Raw genomic sequence first — 22,613 nt, 5'->3', positions numbered from 1 at the left:
ACCAGCCTGGGCAACATAGTGAGACCCTGTCTCTACTAAAAAATACAAAAATTAGTTGGGCATGGTGGCATGTGCCTGTTGTCCCAGTTAATTGGGATGGTGAGGTGGTAGGATTGCTTGAGCCCTGGGAGGGGGAGGTTACGGTGAGCCAAGATCACACCACTGCACCCCAGCCTGGGTGACAAAGTGACACCCCCATCTCAAAAAAAGAAAGAAAAGAAAAAGCCCCAAGCTCCTCAAAGGTGGAATATATATATATGATAGCTGGGAAAATAAGACTAAGTAACTTTGCTTTGTAATGTTTACAATACATTATGTGTTTAGTGTCTATAACTTAAGCGGATGAAGAATGAATAGGTTCTGGGCATGATAATACTTTCTTTGAGCACGAATATATTTTATGATTGTCAGAAACAATGTGGAAAATTACTAAAGAACCTACACCTTCTTTCGCAGATGCGAAATATTTTGGCATTTTTATTTCAAATCAAGATGCTCAAATAAGGTTTCCCCCAAAACCTGTAAAACTCAGTGTAGATCCCAGCAATAGACGGGGTCGTGTGTCCTTGCTAGCTCCGTGTGGACTGGGGGCCAGCTGCACCGAGGATGGCTTTAGCCCCGTGTCTGCTGAGAGCAGGGTGAGCTCAATGACTGACTGACGTCTCCTAAGTGCCTGATGCATGGTTGCTGATGCAGAGAGGTTCTGGTGACAGCCCACACTGAGGGATTCTTATGGAAGTTCCAAGTAGGCAAGAGAATGCTCCCTGCATATGTATGCGGAAGCCAAGGACCCAGCCGACAAGTTGGCACCAGCCAGGCTGAGTACAGAGGTTCCAGTCTCTACATTAGAAGAGCCGAGTTTCCTGACTTTGAGAAGTTATTTTGGCTTCCAAGTTTTCATCTTTAATAAGAAGGGTTTGGAATAAAAGAAGGGATACTGACAATAGCTGACGTTTCCTGTGTACTTATGGGTGCCACCTGCTCTTCTCTGCTTATTCATCTGTGCAATCCAAACAGCACTCTATGACTAGAGGCCACTGCAACCTCCCTTTTCTAGGCATAAACCTGAATCCCTGGCCCAGGGTCACAGCTGGCAGGCTGGGCACTGAGGGACCCCAGGCTTCAAGTCACATCGCTACACTGTACTCAGGGTATCTGCCGCCTGGGCCCAGACCCAGAGATCTATCCTAAGGAAGAAGATAAGGAGACAGAGGACAGACAGATGACAAGGTGGGGGCAGTTCTCATTAAGGGTTCTCTTCTTGGATACTGTTGTCTTCCCAGGATGCCTGAGGATGCTGCCCGGCTCCTTCCATCCCTGTCCTCCTCACCCCTTTCCACACCCGCTGCAGATCAGCCCAGCAGTGAGGCACAGCCTAGGGTCAGATGTCCCGTGGATCATCATGGGAGCTCAGAAGCAATCCATTCTTCATCTTAGAGGCTCTTCTCTGTCAGGATTCTGAGAACACAGGAGAACACTGTGACCTTTCTCAGAGGATGTTTTCCTAACATGCCTGGGAGGAAGACTTGAATGGTGGTGTGAATCTCAATGTCTTTTCATGACCTAATCAATATCCCATCAATTATGTTTGTCTTTATGTACGTAAACCCTGTTACCATCCTGTGGAGAGGATAGGACTTGGTGATGTTCAACTACTGAGCTCTTTCTTAAAGGAAGTTCAGTACATAAAACCATGGCAGCGGGTTGGCTCTGGCGGAGTAGTCAGAGATGTGGAGCGCTGTCCTCACTCTGCCTCCCCACCCTCGGGCATGCCTGTTGCGCCTGAGAGCTCCACTGATGGCAGTTTATAAATCTTTCCAATGTTTTCATTGAGGGTTGTCAAAACGTTAAGGCATATTAGGCCATCACGGAGCAAGGTAACCTCCAAGGCCTTTACCGCTTCTAAATAATGCTTTATTTTCTTTTCTTCTGGTCATGAAGATGCAGTTGGAAATTCCTACAGATTGGCTTTGCTTGAAATGCTATTGTAGACAATTAATGGGCAAAATCCCTGTGTTTGAAATTGTAAGATGCAGTGAGGGAAGGCAATCCATGTGATTTCCTGGTGTTCCCTTAGTGGAGTGAAAGCAGATACTGACGATTGTTTCCTCATTCCTGGTGGCATCTCGAGATGGTTTGGTAACACCCAAGCTGTGCAGACATTACACGGAGCACGGAGGCTTTTCTGAACTCCTACAGGTTTCCTTGTCTGTGCCACTTTTTGGTACTTACCCGTTACATATTTGAACTGCGTGTTGTTTCACAGGTGTGCATTTTCCAAGTTGCCACTCTATCAACCCTTTTTGTATATTCCTGAGCTCAAAAAGCACTTTAAGTAAAAAAACAAACAAACAAAAAAAACATGCAGTTTAAGAGGAAGAAACAGGTAGGTGGATCACATGTAGCTTGGGTGAACAATCACATTTAGCACAGTGCAGGCTTTCAGCCTCTTCATGTCATGCGTATTTGTGTATCCTACGGACAATGAGCCTTGACTGCTTTTTTAGGCCTCTTACAGCTTCCTCCTGTGAAGTGTAGTAAGTAGCTTCCTATGTAATATAATTTGTAGATGACTAAAAGCAAGGCCTGATCCCACATATCTCTTTTATAGACCTGCTACATTGCCAGAAAGGTCTTCATTGCTCAACCTTACACCCCTCAAGGATAAAAGCTTTCTCAACCACATGAATTCCTGCAGAATTTGGCTATGTCTCATTCATTATTGTACATCGGTCACTGGCACAATACCTAGGCTATAGTAGGTATCTCTAAACTATTGAGAAACCTCTAGTCATTTGCTGGCTTATTTTTCAGTGAGTGCAAGTAGGAGATGGAATATGGATGGCTCTAGATGGATAGAGTTGGATCACAAAGTGAAAACCATCACTTGGTGGGAACCATGTTGGGGAGGATCCTGAGGATGCTGAGGTCAGTCCATGATGTCTATGACGGGCACATGAAGGAGGGGCCATGTCATATGTGTCTCAATTTGCCATCTCTGCTTAGGGCTTGAGTGACTGCTTGAGAAGGTAGGCCCAAGCCCAGAGGACAGAGCGTATGAGAGTGGATTTGACTGAGAGTGTTGGTAACACACTTTCTAAGAGAGAAATACGGATGACAGGAACACCCTGCCTCTGCCCATGACCCAGCTCTGCCTGAGTCTGTCGCTATCTCCTTTCCTGGAAATGTCAATGTCGCTTCCCTCATGCATTTTGGAGCCTTGAGTTCAGACTAAAACAGCGTCTTTCGAGGGGAGGAGAAAAAAGGAAAGAGGGCAAAAGAATGAAGTGTGATTTCTTAGACAGGTTTTCAAGAAAGCAGAAAAGGGCCTTGCTTAATTTTGAGACCTCCAAAAGGTTACGCTACATGTAAAGGGAAAGGTGAGGTTGATGCTGGTTTTACAGCAACTGCTTTGCTCAATTCTACTTCTCATCAATGTGGGTGACCCACAGAACTCCTTACGAAGCAGTCTACTGACTGCAGGACAGCATCCAAAGTGACTGCTTAGAGCTTATGAATCTTCACTAATGTGTGTGTCCCAGATAACAGGATGGAAAGAAAAAAAAAAGAAAGCTATGTAGACACTGAGTATATTGGTTTGGAACAGTGAGGAAAGCTTTAAGAGAGAAATCAGTATTATATCAGTTTAGCCAGGCTCACAATCAATAGTCATTTGATAAAAGCTGAGCGTGTGTGACACTCTCCTAACGTAGAGTCCTGTGGTTCTCTCAGGGGTGTCCTTGCTGGTGTATCAGGTAGCTATTGCTATGCAAGGACCCCAAGACTCAGTGGGCTTAAGATAGCATCATGTTATGAAAATCATGCATTTTCGTCTTTAATAAGAAGGGTTTGGAATAAAAGAAGGAATACTGACTGTTCCTCCTGAATATTGGCTGATCTGGGGGGTGCCTCACTGTGTGCCTATGCAGTGGCTATGCCAGGGGCATCTTTTCTGACCCGGGCTGCTCCATGTGTCTCTCCTTTGCCTCCTGGGACTAGGAGGCATGGTCCTTGCATGGCCGTAACAGAAATGCATGCAAGCTATCCTGAGACCTAAGCTCAGAACAGGCCCTGGAACTTCTCCCTCATTCTGTGGCTCCAAGCAGGACACATGGCCAAAGAACAGGGAAATAGGCTCTATCCCTTTTGCAGAAGTAACTGCAATGTACATGGACTGTGAGTAAAGGGAACCATGAAGAGTTGAGGTCATTAGTGCAATTTAACACACTTAGATTGGTCTGAAGCTCTTATTGTTGCTATTAGTGATCTCTCTGGACCCTGAAAATGTCCAGCAAGCCTTTAGGATGGTAGCTGTAGTAGAAGCATGAGTGGATTGCTGTGACCTGCTTTTACCCTCACTGTCAATGTCTTTCTTTCCATACATTGTTGAAGTTAAAATTGCCAAATGGTAAAGAAGGGTAATTTTTGGAATTGTTTTCTGTCCTCAGTTAGTAAATCAATCAACATTTTCCACACAGCTACTGGAGGAGCGGCACCTGCTACTTCCTGGGTTCATGGAGACATAGGGGTGAGGAGGATCACATTTACTGAGTAATCCATGTCAGGAACTGTGCCAAGAATCTCATAAACTCCAAATTAATTGAGATAGATGTTTTGGTGGGGAGATATCTATGCATTCTTTTATTGTTAGTTCAAGCATATCTCCAAAGTGTAAAGTCTTTGGAAACTCTCAGTGATGAAGGGAAGGAATTCAGTTTCCAAGGTCTGAGCCTGAATGCAGAAAATAAAAATGTGTAAGTGAAGATTTTCTGTGGCTTTGGTAATGGCTGTATTTTTGATATATAGTAAACAGTGATAAATCGTTGCCTTTTTAACTCTGAATTTGTTTAAATTCACTGTGCACAGTTTGAAGCTACAAAGATTGCCTTTGAGAGTGAGGAGTCATTTCTCCGTGTCTCTATAACATTATGTGGAATGTTGTCCGTCAGCTTTGGAGGGCTTCAGTGACTGTAGTTTATATGGAGAATTTCGTTTTAACTTTTCATTTGTTCCAAATGTTACAATTTTGCTTTCTCGTAGATATACATATGGAACTAATGCACTAATAATGTTCATTTCTCTTAACATATGCTGTCTGTATGTTTGTCTCCTGTAATAGTTGTTAATAGTTTTAAAGAGGGTCATGATAGTCCATTATGTCAAAGGATGCCATTGCCTTCTGTCTTTTTCTGTGTGTTCCTGGTTTTGAAAATGAGGGTACAATCAGACCTGAAACAAAAAAAAGCATATGACTTTGTTTCATGACCTACAAAAAGTAATGCTAAGCAAGATACAAATTCTTATTCTCCAAGGGTAGAACAACTTCTTTCAGTCAAACAACTGAAAGAAGCCAAGAGTATCTGAAAAGGCCTATTTTTTTAGATTCCATCTTGGAGATCTTTATCACAATTCATACCCCAAGAAAATAACTAATTTGCTCTAGCCTTATGGAATAGCCTGGAATGACGCCTGGGCCATCTGAGAAGTTGGCCTAGTCCTAGCCAGGGCTTCCCCGGTTGGCCTGGCTTTGCTCGGGGGCCAGGGGCTGAATTTTAGTGGGTTCCATTAGTGCTGTTGGGAACTCCACAGAGAAAGGTCGAACACTTGATGGTTTGTCCTTGTGGTCAGACCCCGGGATTTGACTTTCAAGTAGACTCTGAAAATGAAAATGGATTTCCTGGGAAGGAAGTATGTGGAGTCATTAACATTAATTAATAGCTCATTGAAAAAGTAGGCATTCGGGCTGGAAGAAAGTAGGCAGGCCTGAAGAAGGGAGCTCAGGTAGGAGAGCTGGAGGGGCCGCAGCAGGGAGCTGTCCAGAGGCAGGTGCCATTGCCCAGGAGGCCGGACCTAGGGGATTGTGGTTCTGTCAAGAAAGGACGGTTGCTGGTGGGTGCTGGGGGGCTGCGGGGGCTGAGGATGCTGGAGCGGGGAGGTGTGACCCACCCCAGGGAATGAGAGGAGAGAAGTGGGTGGGGTTTTCTTGGACTCCCACTTCACCTTCGGGTGGGACGAGCTGCAAGCATGAGCTTCTAAGGAGCAGCAGACTCCACTTTGCATCCCAGAATGTTGGCAGCTATGGAGATCCTGCGGGCCTCGCTGCCGCCATTCCCCATGGCCACTCAGCCAGCACTTCCTAGGCACTGAGCTCCATGAAGAACTTTTTTCCTGCTCGCCTTGTCTCAATGGGGTCGGGCAGGCTGAAGGTTCTGGAGTCTTGGTGAAGCTGTTCCTGGATGGAATATGAGCAGCTGCAGGGCTGGAGGAACCCAGACCTCAGGGGAGCCTGTTCATTGAAGACCTCACTGATAGGTCAGTGCCAAGGGGCGCTGACAGGTGCAGTTATGGGGAACTGGCACATATGAGGTGGCAGCGTCTGCCCCAGCCTTGGCCCTATGATAATCCATGGCATTGTTGAGAACAGATAAACGGTAACCAACAGTGGGCTCCCACCACAGGTGTTTTCCCTTGGTGCTTGGTGGGCCCCAAGATGTTGAGGTTCAAGGTTTTTTTATGTCTAAGGAGGGCCAGCATCGGTCCTATCTGCAGGCATTGGGATGGCCTTTGTTCAAGCAAGAGGTGAAATTAAGTGTCCAGAGGCAGAAATAGATTTCACTCTGGGTTCTGTTATCCATGGCTCTTTGTAGATTCTTTCTGAATGTCCACAGGTGTGCTCAACTGCTAAATTCAGCTGCCTTTGAAATCACAAAAAGGGCTCAACAAGTGGCGGTCTCTTCCACCGGCAAAGCGAAGGATTGCGTAATTCAATCACTAGGGTAGGCTCTGAGGCCACGTGGCCTGAGTTGAAAGCTGAGCTCTGCCACGGATGGCTGGTGGGTCTCTGCCCAAGTTATTTTACCTCTCTAGGCTCTTGTTCCTCACCAGAAAACTGGGGCTGTGGTTGTATTTGCATCATAAGGTTACCAAGAAAATGCAATAAGCTAATCCACAGGGAGAACTTAAAAGAATATCTGCATGCAGGAAGCCCTCAATAACTAATTGTTTGCTGTAATTATTAATGGTCACCCCACATATAGGTGAGGATATCTTGAATTGCCCTGGTTGGCGCTGCTGGGTATTGGCTCAGGTAAGAGTGGAATAGTAGCTTGGTTTTTTTTTTAGATGAGAGGCTACCTCCCCCTGAAAGGGGGCTGAGTTTTTGTCGTCTCCAGCTGCTCCCCTGAGGAGATATTCAGCTCTTCCCAAACTACTGGATGTTTAGACGGTGACTGTGTACAGAGCCTGGTCATGCTATGGGTCACAGAGAAAGAGGGCCACTGCCTGCACCCACCTGGACAGCACCCTTCTGTGTGACTTCCGTGGGGAGGACTGTGAGTGGTGCCCCAGTGTTGGGCGAGGGACCAGATGACTGCGGAGGAAACACCATTAACATTTGTCTATTCAGCAAAGCACTTTACTCTCATATGAATGTCGACGTATCTTTGGGCTTCTTATAAAAGAATCCCACACTCTCAGTGTCTATGAGTATAGACATTGTTATTTGTTCCTTTCACTTTTTAAAGAGGATTAATTTTTACCATAGTGTTTTTCAAAGTTTGTTGTTCTTGAAAAATCACCCATCAAGCATTAAAAGTGCACACACTGGGGTCCCACTCCTCAGAAGCTGCTCTGCTCAGTCATTCAGGAAAACTCAGATATCTACATTTAAAAAAAATTCTCAGATGAGCTGCCAGGCAAAATCACCTCTAATTGCTTCTCTTGTTTTAGTTTCTCCCAACAACCTGCAAGACAGATTTGGACAGATATTCCTGTCCCCATTTTAGATGAGGCCGCAAGTGCTTAGAGAAAATTTGTTTGAGGTCACATAATTAGTGAACATATTATTCCAGATAATCACAGATTTCTTTTTTAGCCAATGCTCCCTACATCTCAATAGCTTCACCAAAGAATGTGTCAGGGGCCATCGTTTTGCATCTCTGGGTTCTGCGGCGCCTGCTGCGGGAACCGAGCACCTGCAGATTTTGGTATCCACAGGAGGTTCTGGAGCCAATTCCCCATGGATAGTGAGGTAGTTCTCCTGTGGTCACACACCTCAGGATCCTTCACAGCCAGGTGTGTGGGCAGAGGAGACAATGTGGTCATGCCACAGCTAGCCTGGCATTGACATTCATCACTTTAGCCCACATTCTGTTGGCCTGAGCTGAGGGATACCATGCCATGAGGCTCAATGAGATGCAGTGGAGTGTGGGCAATGTCCTCCCAGATGTTCAGTAGAAAAGGACCCTGTTTTCTGAACACATGCAGTAGTTTCCACCACAATTAATGACCATAAGGCAATGAAATCTAAATAGTGAAAGTCTTCTTTGCATGAAACCTATGCTTTTACTGACATTGTATTGTTGCAACAATCCAGGGATGTATCTCCTTATTGTTTAAGGATCATAAAACAGTTTCAGAGAATTTAAGTGGCTTGCAAAAGTACACACACCCCTGAGAAACAAGAGAGCCAGAGAACCCACGGGCATCTCTCAGCTCTGGCGCCAGGTCTATGTGGTTGAAACATACCCACTGACCTTGGAGGTAGAACAAAGCTGGTACCAAAACTTAGATTTCTTGACTGCCATTTCAGTGTTACTTTTTCCACTACAAGATACTTCTTACTGTTTTGAGAATGCTGTATTACCACAGGGACTAGCGACATAGGTTTAAGCAAGTCTTCAATGACTGGAGGAGAAAAACATGTAGGAAAAGTTGCTTAAAGGTTTCCCATGACCACGTAGAAACACAGATATTTCTACTTACCTATCCTGAGAACCTTCCCTCTGACAAGTCGCAGCACAGTCCGTCTCTCCCGCTTGGCAGCTGCAGTAAGTACAGGAATTAGGAATATTATTTCTAACTCACAAGAGGTCTTCTGCATGTCAGCCACCTCCCAGAGAAAATAGTCTCCACTGTTGTTCTTTCTTCAGCATATCCCGGGTATGTTTCCAAGCAAGTTTTGCTCCCCTGTAAGTTGCTGAGAACTTTTTTTTTTTTTTTTTTGAAAGCTGATGGCCTGGCAAGAGTTACTCTTAATAGGATGTGTTTCTTCTCGCTTTAGCTGGCTCTTCCTAATGATAATGTCTGTTCAAGTTGAGCCCAGTTGCAGCCAGTTTCTCTGGGAGTCAAAAGACTGTAGCACACCCAGAGAGCCACCACCTGTCCACAGCATATGGTCTGAAGGCATCTCTGCTGCGATAGCCTGACCAGCCAGCCCAGGATTTCCAACTGTGAGCTCACCCTCCTTGTAAGACAAACAGCATTTAGCCAACGCTCACCTTGACCTGGTGACCTTTGAAGATTGAGGTTGCAGGAGAATGCAACTGAGAATGCAACGGGCTTCCAGACCCCTTGTGAGCCATCCCTGATCTTTCACCCTGGCTGCATGCGAAGGAACCCAGAGCCCTGCCTGGCTGGCCTCCTGCTAATGAGATGGAAAGCAGGGGTCCTGGCCACACCATGAGACTCATATGATCTCCTCTCTTGTGTCCCTGCCATGGCTCACATTCTGTAATTAGATACCAGCTCATTAATTCCTGCTATCCTTTCAGAAGGAAAAGGATGGTGCTCTTTGTTCTGCTCTGCTGGGCCCTGGGCCCTCACGGCATGAAGTAGCTAGATTCTGCCTCACTCCAGAGGCGGCTGCCACTTTCTCACCCCAGAGTCAGCCCCTCAACCATTAAAAGATGTAAGGATGTAGCTACACTATATAACCCAAGCATGAAAACACCTGAAGTGTATGAAACCATGCCCTCAGACACTGGTAGAAAATGAGAACTTTATAATTAGGCATTTCGTCCAACCTATTTATCTTACATAGGGAAATTGACATCTCAGCAAAATTTATTTGCCTGAAATCGCATAGGTAATTAAAAGTAGACGCAGCTGAGACTAGATGCATTTCCGTTACCGCAAGCAACTGTGCTATAATGCTCAGCTAGGAGAGAGTCGGTGGAAAAGGTATCATCTATTTTCCCTCGAAGATTTGTGAGTATTTGACTTTTCCTTCCCTGAGACTGACTTGCCTCTGAGGAGGCCCATCCAACTTAGCTTGAACAACCCGGATTCTTTTTTTTTTTTTGAGACGGAGTCTTGCTCTGTCGCCCAGGCTGGGGTGCAGTGGCCGGATCTCAGCTCACTGCAAGCTCCGCCTCCCGAGTTTACGCCATTCTCCTGCCTCAGCCTCCCGAGTAGCTGGGGCTACAGGCGCCCACCACCTCGCCCAGCTAGTTTTTTGTATTTTTTAGTAGAGACGGGGTTTCACCGTGTTAGCCAGGATGGTCTCGATCTCCTGACCTCGTGATCCGCCCGTCTCGGCCTCCCAAAGTGCTGCGATTATAGGTTTGAGCCACCGCGCCCGGCCCCCCGGATTCTTATCTTCAGTCAAAAGCCTCTAAATAAAGAATACAAATCAGCTTAACTTCTCCAAGGTCTGGCAAAGCTTTGTACACCTTTCAGAAACAGAATGCAGCAAATCCGCCTTAGCAAACATGTGCATACGACTTTCATCTGAGCTGTCAGGAAGGTAATTTATAGACACATGCAACGGAAGCCCAGAGGGCTCTGGCATGTTGCAAAATCAAACAGAGTCCAGAAAACTCACCACCCCAGACCACTATTCAGGTCTCTTCTGAAGTAATGGAAGTCAGAGCCAAACTCATCAATTAAACCAGAATTATTTATTTATTGTAATCTCTACTGCCTGCTGCTTCAAATGATTTCTCATGAATTAATGAGTTCATCTACGTGCATGTCAATATTTTGGTTTAAACTACAAAATGAAACACAGGATTAGGTTTTGTTCTCAGTGTCTACCTTTTTATGGCATCGATGCAGATAGCAACAAAAGATTAAATCACAGAATGGTTCCCTTTTTAATTTATTTATAGAAATGAGCTTTTGTTTCTATTAGTGATGAATGAAGAGAGCTTGACTTGGGGAAATTTAGACTGAGATCATTGAAGTGGCCTAGAGTTTGGAAATTTTTATAAAACCCAACTGCGCAATTGGATTGAAATTGTGCTAAGAACAGGCTTTCATGCCAGACTTGTGCCAATTCCATTTGGTTCCTGGCAGAAAACCCTTGAAGAATGGTATTTGGTTTTGTTTATTCGGCATTTCAAATGCTGGTTCATCTGGCCCCCATCCGGATCAGAAATAGTCAGAAGTGGAAGTGGGAACTTGAGTGGCAGCAGAGTGGATTCATTTGGGCATGGCAGCACCCAGCCTAGCTCTCCAATATGCCCTTGAGAATGTTGTGGAGTGCAGGATAACCTTTACCATACCACCCCTATGCCCCCTCCTGTTTCCTTGCTGGTCGATCATCTGCCCTGAGATAGCTGAGCTGCCCACAGATAGCTCTCCCTCTCCACTCTCCCAAGGAAGAAAGTCTTGACAAATTACTCCCTTGACCCAACTGTGTTCCTGAAGGCTTACATATTGCGTGACAGAACTTCCTCTTGGGATGGAGAGTAACGTTGGGACAGATGACTGTCCTACTTTCTAGCAATGAAAAATGATCGCATGGAGCCTCATATTCCTGATGCTAATGAGAACTTGTCCTTTCAGCTGGCGTTTGCATCAGGAAATGCCACTGCTTGATTTGTAATGTTTTGCACTCACACTCTGAGCGAACCCTGTCTTTGGGCCATTCCACTGCACAATAATCAGCTGAAATCTATGCTTTTCTCAATAGAGAGTACAAAAAATTCATCATTTTTAAGTGGGCTGTCAGACCTCAAAAATAAATCTCAGTTCATAAACTTGAAAAACTCAGAAATGTTAAAAATTTTATTTGTTCACTAAGAACATAACATCCAAGACAAGAGAGATCAATTTTGCATATTATTATTTCTACCTAAAGTATTCCATCTCACTTAAAGGAAATGTTTGTTTGGAAGCAGTGGTTGGTGCTGGTTGCCAAGCCTGTCCAACAAAAAAGCGAGTTTTTAAAGAAAATGTTATTCCCTAAGGGTGAATCTTAAAAAACTGCCAAATGTGTTCTGAGATGAATAACAGGAAGCTTCGTTCTAGAAAGGGCCTGAGTGATTATCGAATCCATTCTTCATTTCACAGATGCGGAAACCTGAGTTTCAGAGATGCAAACATTCCTACTATCACAGAACTAGTAAGCTGGAGAACAGATATTAAGACCTGTAATAGTGATTCCCATGTGAATGTTTTTATGATGAAACTGCGCAAAATGATAGAATGATAACAATGTCAAAAACACCTATCACTAAGCACTTTCATATATAATATCTTCTTAAATTATAACAAAAAGACAAAGTAGGTGTTATCTCCATTTCACAGATGGTACAACTGAGGCTCAGAAACATTAAGTAACTATCCTGGGGTCGGTCACAAAGAAGACACTATTAGAGCCAGGTTTAGTCCATATATTCAATTTCTTTGTTTATTTCCTTCCCATTGCATGAGAATTCCTTTTTGCTGTCTTTTATTTTTAAGCAGAAACCTTTCTTTAAAGACACTAATGATCAAAGATCTAAACGTAAAAACTAAAACTATTAAACTTCTAGAGGAAATCATAGCCTTACATCTAATGTATAACAGAATCAGATGGAAATTCTAGAAAATTCTGAAAAGTACAATATCTGAAAAGGAAGACAATCCTTACCTTGGATTAGGCAATTTGTTTCTTAGATGTGACACCAAATGCACAAACAACAAAGGGAAAACAAGATAAATTGGGCATTATTGAAATTAAAAACTTTTGTGCCTCAAACACCATTAAGGAAATGAAAAGACAACTCATAGAATGGGAGAACACTTTTGCAAATTGAATATCTGACAAGAGGCTTGTATCTAGAATCTATAAAGAATGCTATATAATTCAATAACAAACTGACAAGTAACCCAATTGAAAATGGGAAGTACTGAGTATACCTTTTCATTGAAATCATTGAACCATTCACAATGGCTCTTGTAAAGTTTTTGCCTTGTTACTGCATCCGTCATCTCTTGGTCTATTTCTGTGGAGTTATTTTTTCCCAGTTATTGGCAGTTTCTTCATCTTTTGTGTCTAATAACTTTTAATTGAATGTAGCCCATTATGGATCTTGTATTTTTGAGAAGCTGAATGTTTAAAATTCCTTTGAACAGTTTGTATTTTCTTCTGGAGGCAGTGTACTTACTGGCTGTGAGCTCAGTCCTGTTGAGGCTGTTTCACAACAGGTTGTGGCTTTGTCAGGGTGGGTCTGGATCAGACATCTGGTCATCAACCCTGCGTATTCCAGCTGCTTCCACAGACTCCCTCGCTGATCTCTGTTTCCCCCACCATTAAGGCCACTGCTCTCTGATAGTCTCTGCTTCTCCAAGAGTGGAAATCAGCCCTAAGCAGAGAGCCCTTGCAAGTGAGCAGCCCCCTCATGCTTCCCCCTTCACCTCCAGGGTCATAGTCCTGTAGCATATGTAATCCCCTTCCTGAAAGCACTTACATTATGTATTTTCTCCAGTCACGTAATTGTTTATAGTGAGAGAGGAAGCCTGGTTGCTCATGACTCTATTATGAGAAGAACCACAAATCTCTCCTACTTCATTTTTAATCATTCGATGTTAGATGTATTTAACCACTTTGCAATGTTTAAATTCTTATGGGGAGAAGCCCAAGGCAAATAATAAAATAAACAAAACTTTTAGTCTAGTGTGTATTCTTCAGAGAAACCTCAGGTTTCTTTTCTTTTCTTTTTCTTTCTTTCTTTTTTTTTTTTTTTTAACAGATTCACGTGTTTGTATTTGTTCTAGAAGTTAAAAAAACAGATACAACCAAATATAGTTAAAACAGGAAAACCTATTTGCGTTTACTTCACATCATTCTGTTGGGTCAGATGATAGTGTTTAGAAAAATACTGTAACATTCTTACTTTATGTGGACAAACCTTTAGAGGCTGGCTCTCCGTAGAAGGAATGCACAGGGAGATAATTTTGAGCCTACTTTTTTGTCTTTGTCTTCTGTGTTCTCTCCTCAGCTTCCTGTCTCGATTGGCATGGAACTTGCTCTGCTCCTCATGCTTCTGTTTGTTTAGGAAATTCACTAGGACTACACAAGGGACAGATTGTCAGCTGTCATCCAAGTCCCTTTCAAATAACCCCCTACTATCCTTTGCCTTAGGAAGTCTGAGCCTCCATCGGATCCCGGTCACGTTGCAAGGGAAGAGCGACCAGTGACCGAGGGCCACCTCCTCGCTGTTCTTTCCTCACTCCCCTTTGCCCTTGAGGTGCCCTCAACTTCCCAGGCTCTCATCATCATGCTCTTCCCAGCCCAGGATTGCCCTGTGGCCAGTGCAGCTCTTCCTAGGTTCTAGAACCAGTAACTAATACCTAATTCCAGCAGGGTCCTTTTGACTGAGGTTGACTTAGTGTGTTTGAGAAAGCAGAGCTGAAATAAAAAGACCCTCATGCCACAGAGGCCTTGATAAACTCTATCAAAGTGATGAGAACTGTGGGAATTTCAGAGTGAACCCAAAAGTTATTGGAGGCAAGAGTACTTCTCTCTCCAGTAAGTGCCTCCCCACCTCCACCCCATTTATAGAAGCTTTGAAATTTATACTAGCGTAAGGCCAACCTTATCTATGACCATGAATAAGCTATTTCACTACCTCGTTGTTCTGGTCAAAATAATGCATGGGGCTAGGCTCACGCCTGTGTTCCCAGCACTTTGGGAGGCTGAGGCAGGTGGATCACTTGAGGTCAGGAGTTCGAGACCAACCTGCCCAACATGGTGAAACCCCAGCTCTACTAAAAATACAAAAATTAGCCAGTGTGGTGACACACAGCTGTAGTCCCAGCTACTTGGGAGGCTGAGGCACGAGAATCGCTTATCGCTTGAACACGGGAGACAGAAGTAGTGAGCTGAGATTTTTGCCACTGCACTCCAGCCTGGGTGACAGAGTGAGAATCTGTGTCAAAAAAAAAAAAAAAAAAAGAAAGAAAAAAGAAAAGAAGAAAAAGCATTGGATAACTACTCTGCTTGTATTTTTTGATTCCTTCCATCCTCTTACTTGATACCCCTCCGTGTTCTAAAAACAAAGCCTCCCTTCACATTTTGAGTGTGTCTGCTATGGATGATGAGGCAACAATCCTGGTTCTGAAGAACTGGGATAAAGCAGTCACTAAGGATCCCATTAAAGGTCAAACCGTCTAATTCTTAATCTCACGGCACCTGCCTGATAATGATGGATACTTATTAAACTCATTCCTTCTGGGTCTCAGAATACGCCTTTAGAATGATCCAATTTTTCATTCAGGCACTTGAAGTTCATTAAATGAGTGCTGGAGAAACTGTTTTCCCATTGACATACTTGCTTTAATGGAATGAGAAAGTAAGAAGTGCCTGAATATTGGTTGTTCTCAAACCCAAGGAAATCTAGGGGTTTGTGGAGATCCAGAATCTCTTCTCTCCTCACCACTTTTATGGCCTTCATCTACTTTTACTTTTCAGCTGTGTTTGATGTAGCTGACCTCCATCTCGAAACACTCTCTTCTGATTTTCCCTTCGATTGCACCATCCACTGCTTTTCCATTTCCTCGACTGGTTCTGTCTTCCTGCGTGAACTCTCAGCATTGAAATCTCATCTGCCTGCCTTCTTCTGGATGTATTGTATTCCTGGATGAGCTTCTCAATGCCCTGGTCTCATTTACTGGCCATATGATGAGGATTCCTGATTTTACGTGTCAAGTCTTATCTCCATAAGTGAACTGCAAACTCAGTTTTCAAAGTGCCCATCTGACTACTCCATTCTGATGTCTAACATGTTCTCACTCACATGTGGCCAGAAGAGAGCTCCTCATCCCCACGGCCATTGCTCCTCCACCAGTGTTCTATCTCAGTAAATGGCACCACCACTAACCCAGGTGCTCAAGCCAAAAGCCCTGGAGTTATCATTCATTCACTTTCCCTTTCACCTCATCTAACCATTCAGCAAGCCTCATCGATCCCATCTCCAAAATACACCCCTAATCCGTGGAGTACACCGAGCTCCCCATTGGGGCTGCACCAATCCAGCCCCTGCCACTGTTGTCTGTCACTGGAATCTCTGAAGTCGCTCCCAGGAGGTCCCTGCTTCCACTCCCCTCCCACACTCATTCTCCCTAAGACAGCCAGAGGGATCCTGTTAAAACATAAGTCAGATCCATCACCGCCTGGAGTACCTGGCCTCCTTTGCATATCTCAGACCGAAGCTCCTTACTGACCACTAATGGTGTGCACGCCCTGTTCCTCGGCCCTATAAGACCCCCTTTCCCTGCACACTCCACGCTCTGGCCATATTGGCCCACGTTCTATGCCTCAAACGTATCACATTCCTTCTGCATCAGTGCCTTTGCTCCTCTGCCCCTCTGCCCCGAAGGCGCTCTCATAGATCTTCCCGCCATTCAAGTCAGCCCCATGATTCCTCCACAGTGAGGCGTTCCTTGACCACTCTACCTAAAATCTCACTCCCCTTCTGCCACACAACCTCCTTGTCTTCTCTTCTTCTCAACACGTATCACTATCAAGACATTGAACAAGAAAATAATGACAGATTCTCATTTCAGTTTCCCCCATAGAGAAAGACATTGTCTATTGTTCTTTGCTATATCTGCAATGTGCTTGGTAGTTAGTAAGTCATTATATAACAATTTAAAAATGGAAACATTCAGTTTTTAAAGTAGGTTTATTTTTTTTCCGGAGAAGCCAAGTAACTGGTATGCATAATAATAAACCATCTCAATAAAGAATTAGAAGACTTGAGGATCTGGGCGTGGTGGCTCACACCTGTAATCCCAGCACTTTGTGAGGCTGAGGTGGGAGGATTGCTTGAGCCCAGGAGTTTGAGACCAGCTTGGGAAATATAACAAGACCCCATGTCTACAAAAGTTTTTGGAAAAAAGTTAACTGAGCGTGCAGATATCTCTTCAGCATACTGATTTCCTCTATTTTGGATATACACCCAGCTGTGAGATTGATCATTTGGTAGTGTTAGATTTGGGGGGAACTTTCATACTGCTTTCCACAGTGACTATACTAATCTAATTCCCACCAGCTGTTCACAGGTGTTTCCCTTTCTCCACATCCTCTTCAATAAAGGCCACTTCATTTTGAGACATTAGTGAACTGATAGAAAACAACAGTATGGAGGGAGAAAGTGGATTGTTTCCAAAAGTTAGGTGGGCAAGGAGCAATGAAAGAAAGATAATACCAAAGCAAATACCTGGAGGATGTGAAGCCAAGAGCATGAGAGGAGAGACTGAACCATCAAGAGGTTGGTTAACAAACGTGCAGTTAGAGAGAAGGAATAAGTAATAGTGTTACACAGCACAGTAGGGTGACTACAGTTAACAGTATATATTTTTTTGAGATGGGGTCTCACTCTGTCACCTGTGTGGGACTGACGTGGTTCAATCATGTCTCACTGCAGCCTCAACCTCCTAAACACAAGTTCCTCCTGCCTCAGCCTCCCGAGTAACTGGGACCACAGCATGTGCCACAAAGCCCAGCTAATTTTTTGAGTTTTTGTAGAGATGGAGTTTCACTGTGTTGCCCTGGCTGAGCTTGAACTCCTGGGCTCTAAGTGATCGTCCCTCCTCGACCTCCCAAAGTGCTGGGATTACAGGCACGAGTGACCGTGCCCAGTCAACAATAATTCACTATATATTTCAAAATATCTCGAAGAGACTGGGTGTGGTGGCTCACACTTATAATCCCAGCACTTTGGGAGGCTGAGGATTGTTTGAGGCCAGGAGTTTGAGACCAGCCTGGACAACATAGTAAGGGCCTGTCTCTACAAAAAAAAATTCAAAAACTTAGTTGGGCATGGTGGTACATGCCTGTAGTCCCAGCTAGTCAGGAGGCTGAGGCACGAAGATTGCTTGAGCCCGGGATTTCAAGGTTGCAGTGAGCTATGACGGCACCACTGCACTCCTGCCTGGGTTACAGAGAGAGCCCTTGTCTTAAAAAAAAAAGAATCAAATAATTAGAATACTTGAAACCTAGCCAAAACCTTGTCCTTACCCAGGGTGATCCTGTGCTTCCATTTGCTAATCCGTAGATACTCCTAATATCTTCCTTCTCTTCTTCATAAGTGAGAAGATGAAATAAGGAATTCGTAAATACAAAGAGAGTCATAAATCATCACATAAATGTTATGTTTATTTTGTATTGAAATGTCCACCTGAAAAACTTCCTCAGGCAGAGTGCAGGATGAAATGCACATGAATGAGGAATACTTGATCTTTATGGCCCTGGCATTATTATGCATACCCATGGAACCAGCTGGGCACTCAGGGTTATATGTGGTAGCCAGAGCAGGGTGATTCGCAACCCCTCACTCCTATATCCATCAAGACAATGCCACCACGAGGTCCCCTATCCAGCTGTGGATGACCTGAAAATACACTGTTCCCTTAGACGTTGCTTTCTTTGGCCCTGATCGTGAACATCTGTCTGGTTGTTTGCAGAACCCACAGAGGCCAACACAGCGCCTGGAACATACTAGTTGCTCAATGATCTTGAGATCAATAAGGGGGTGAAAACTGGCTGCTGGTGTAAAAAGCGGGAGAAGGGCACCAAAAGGGGATGAGAGTGGCTGCCAGAGACCATTTTTGTTTTTGCCCATTTGTCAGTATTTCATCCACCCCACAACTCGTCTCCGAGTCATGCCCGTATTTTTCCCCTGTATGAGTTGAGGACAACTCTTTGTGGGGCCTAGGAACAGGCCGTTGTCCCTGTGTATGGAAAGGAAGGGACACTTCACAAGCTTTCCAAGCTCACAACCCCGCTTGTCTGGGCTTTTCAACAGAGTGGTTGCCATGACATTACATACGAGAGCCTTCCAGGCCATTCCCATTGCTAAGGGCAAAGGGTGACTGTGATATTAAAAGAAGCATTTGTTGCTCTTTATACTCAGAGGAAATCAAGGTGAATGTAAACTCATTAAAAGCAAGGCTGAGCACATTTGCATGAGCAGAATGTAAATACAGGCGGCTTCTTGCAGATGTGCTTCTCTCTTGCAGAAGAAGAGACCCAGGGCCTCCTGAGCCTGTTTGTTCTTAATTAAGAGAGATCCTTTTGGGATGAGAGTGAGTTCATAATGGCATTTCTACCACGATGTACAGCTTCTCAAATATCTCCTTCCCCCATATCTTCAGTTTTAAGTACAGCCCTTAGTGCAGGCTTGTAGGGGAAATACGGAAAAATGCAAAACAAATACAATAAACAGAGAAAACAATTTAAAATGATTCTACACACAAATGAATAATTTAATCCTCCATCATGTTTGTTATCTGTGATGCATCTATTTAATATTAATAACTTGTGAAGAAAAGTGACTGTCACCATTTTTAACAAGCCTAGTCTATTCTGGCTACAAACCTTAGATGACTGGCTATTCCTAACAGGGCCCTTCTTATTAAGAGTCTGTTATCTTCTTTAAATTTAATTTTGTGAATAATGAAATGTTTATGAGAGGAAAATAAATATCCTGTCTAAAGCCAGCTTCTCCTTACTCCCTCCCACCTCTGTCAAATATTTATCTGCCTCTACCTTCTTCCTTTCTTTTCTTGTCTCTCTTCTCTTCTTTTTCTTTTTCTTTTTTTGTTTCTTTCTCCCTCTCTTTCTTTCTCCCTTTCCTTCCCTTTTTTCTTCCTCTCTCTCTATTTCTTCATCTCTCTCTCTTTTCCTTCCCTCCCTCCCTATCTCTCTATCCCTCTCCCTTCTTTCTTTTCTTAGTTTTCAACACCAGGCTCCATAGTTAATACATAAAATGTAACTAGCTTCAATAGCTGATCATTCTCTCTCCAGAGATGTCTTATTGAGAAGCAAGGAGCACATATCAAGCAGTTGCATTGCTTTTCAGATTCCCTCTTCAGTGAACATAGTCGTTAAAGAATTGTATCAAGAAGAAACACTTTTATAATGTGGCTGTCTCCAGATTCTAAAGCTGGTGATCTTATTGATTTGGTAATAGCTTACAAATCATGATCCAAAATTAGTTGTTCTACACTTATGCCCCAACCTTTGTAAAATTTTTATTGAGCAACCATGACCAACAACCAAAACAGATGATGCCCTATTAAGGTCAGTTTTCCATGGGTTGTACAAAGTCTTTTTCTTAGATCGCATATAAGAGTCCATGGAACCTTCATTCACTTTGGTGTCTGCAGGAAACTCTTTTCCTGTGGAGTCTGGGTGATCACGTGGAATCTCACCCCAGGCTACCCATAGAACTGTCCATCGAGGTGTCTCTTGCTGACCAGACTCTGGGTGTATAGAAGAGCTGACAGCCCAGGTTTCAAATAAAACTTTCCAAAATTTTACACACACACACACACACACACACACACACACACACACACACACACTCATACAACAGCTCTGCTGTCTAAGATGTCAAGATGTAGTTTGGGGTTTGATTTGTTTACATTCTGAATTCTGTGTCCATGTGTTTTAAATTTTCCTTTAGATAAAAGTGTGGTAGAGCATTTCCGTGGGGAACTGCTGTGAAGAAGTCCCATTGTGGGATGTGGTGCAAAGTGAAGATGTGGATGAGAGAAGGAAGGGGAAAGCTCAGGGACAGGGAGGTAGAAAGAAGAGGAAGAATAAATGGATGGAGAAGCTGCCCGATGACTTTGAGCTTTTGTAGATCAGCGTGTCCAAACCTCTTGTTGTGCAGGAAGTGTTAGAGAACATTAAAAGATTAGCCTGGAGTCTCAGGCAGTTCAAGAGTCAGAGTTGGGACCAGGTCTTCTGGTTCTGATCCAGAGCTTATTCTCCTACTTAGCAGCCGTTCCCATGCCATTCATGTCATGTTTTAAGCAGTTCAGCAAGCATTCTTGCAGTGCTGACTTTTCTCTAGCATGATATTCAAACTCTGAAAATAACAAGTGAATTTAAATAGCCTCTGACCTCAGCGAGCTCAAATTCTCACTGTGGAGATGACCTCTAGCCCCAAAACAGATCAGAGACCTGCTCTGTAGCACATGGGGCAAGTGTAAGAGTGAAAGGAGGATTTGGGGATCTAGGAAGGTCTAGGGGAAAGTGGCAGGAGAAATATAAGGCATTAAGAAAGGGGTGCAAGTGGGGGAAGAGGGAAGGCAGAGCTGAGAAAAGAGCAAGACTCCGTGGTGACCAAATGGGTAGACATGTGACAAATCACTGCCCCCACTGTGGGGGACACAATGCGGAAAGAGCTGTGAGCCTCTCCCCAAGAAGCTGTGGTCCACATGGAAGATGACAGGGAGATGTGGGAAATGCCAGGCAGAGAGGAAGAGAGCTGCCAGGGAATAGCATCATTCCACTAACAGAGGACCACAGGGCTTGGTGTAACACACACACACACAGAGTAAGACGAGGACCCATCCCATTATCAGCAGTGCCAACACTCACGTCGCAGCACCTTACCACTCAGAGGAAGGCTTCAGCACTCCGCAAATGTTTGCTGCTGTTACTCATTGATCACCCATGCACCTCACAATAGCCCTGCACGACTGATTGGGCTGTCACCATTTTCTCCATTTAGTAGACGAGAGCAGGAAGTCACAACATGGGCCTAAGATCTTAGAGTTTGGGGAGTCCTGCAGCTATATTTAAGTTTCCCAGTACTCGGAGGTGCTGTGCTACTTCAGCATCTGCTCCTCCTGGTGCTGTAGCCCAGGAGAAGAGGCCTTTATACCATGCTTTTTACAGCAGCACCTCCAGAAGTCAGGGAAGAGACCTGGTGCTTCCAGACTCCTTTCCATACTACAACCATTTCCACATAAAAATGGGAACAATGGAGACAGAGGAAACCATATCCCAAATCAGGGCCAGTTAACCCCTGTGTATGTGGGGCTGAAGGCTCATGATGCAGTGAAGGACCACCATTTCCCTCCTTCCAGCGTAATGAGAAGACATCTGGGTGTTCCAGTTCCATCAGCTCACTCATCCTTCAATAGAGACAAGTGAGCTTGGCACGTGGATATGTGAAGTGCTGTGTGCATTCAGCCTCAGTCTCCTCTGCTGTCCCAGGTCATGGACTCTAAGCCTCCCTGTTACATTTATCAAGAGATTGGATGACACCCACCCATGTTGGTGAGAGTGGATCTTCTTTATCTACCAATTCAAATGCTCATCTTGAAACACCCTCATAGACACAATCCAGAAATAATGTCCTACCAGCTATCTGGGCATCCCATTGACTGGTCAAGTTGATATCCAGAATTAGCTATCTCAGTCGTTAAGGCCAACTCAGATCTAAGGGGAGGGGAATTCAACTCCCCCTCTCAATGGGAGGAATCCTAGAGCTGCTAGAGTTTCCTGCCAACCAACATTCTTACTAAGTAAAGTAAAATAAGAATAAACTTTACACTTGGCTACAGAAGGTGATGGAAGAGGTAGAGCAAGAGACTCTACAAAGATGCTAATTTCATTTATAATTATTTTATGATAGAAAAGGTAATAAATTATTATGAATTGTTACCAGACTCTTTCTTAGCAAGAGAATGCTCTTTCTTTGGAAAAATATTTTGAAAAGCTGCTTGACCATGGCAAGTGAGACATTGAGGATCCAAGCAACAGAGAGATGGTTTATGTCATGCTGAGTGGAGAGTAGGGGACACTTGCATTTGCCTTTGGAAGG

The 22,613-nt window shown here is 44.1% G+C and overlaps 1 protein-coding gene and 1 long non-coding RNA gene across 3 annotated transcripts in view; both read left to right on the top strand.

Annotated features, from left to right (window-relative positions):
- Positions 1-19,902, top strand: part of LOC126951656 (uncharacterized) — a 133,200-nt gene extending 113,298 nt beyond the window's left edge. Inside the window, exon 2 of the long non-coding RNA XR_007724581.1 lies at positions 17,262-19,902. This is a non-coding gene — a long non-coding RNA (uncharacterized LOC126951656). The remainder of the gene's footprint in view (positions 1-17,261) is intronic.
- The window catches only part of DPP6 (dipeptidyl peptidase like 6), a 1,147,427-nt gene that overhangs the window by 239,920 nt on the left and 884,894 nt on the right, over positions 1-22,613 (top strand). The window lies entirely within an intron of this gene.

This window comes from Macaca thibetana, chromosome 3 (assembly GCF_024542745.1).
Source record: "Macaca thibetana thibetana isolate TM-01 chromosome 3, ASM2454274v1, whole genome shotgun sequence".
Lineage (NCBI taxonomy): Eukaryota > Metazoa > Chordata > Mammalia > Primates > Cercopithecidae > Macaca > Macaca thibetana.
Note: the sequence above shows the minus strand (reverse complement) of the source record. Positions and strands in the feature narration are given on the sequence as shown.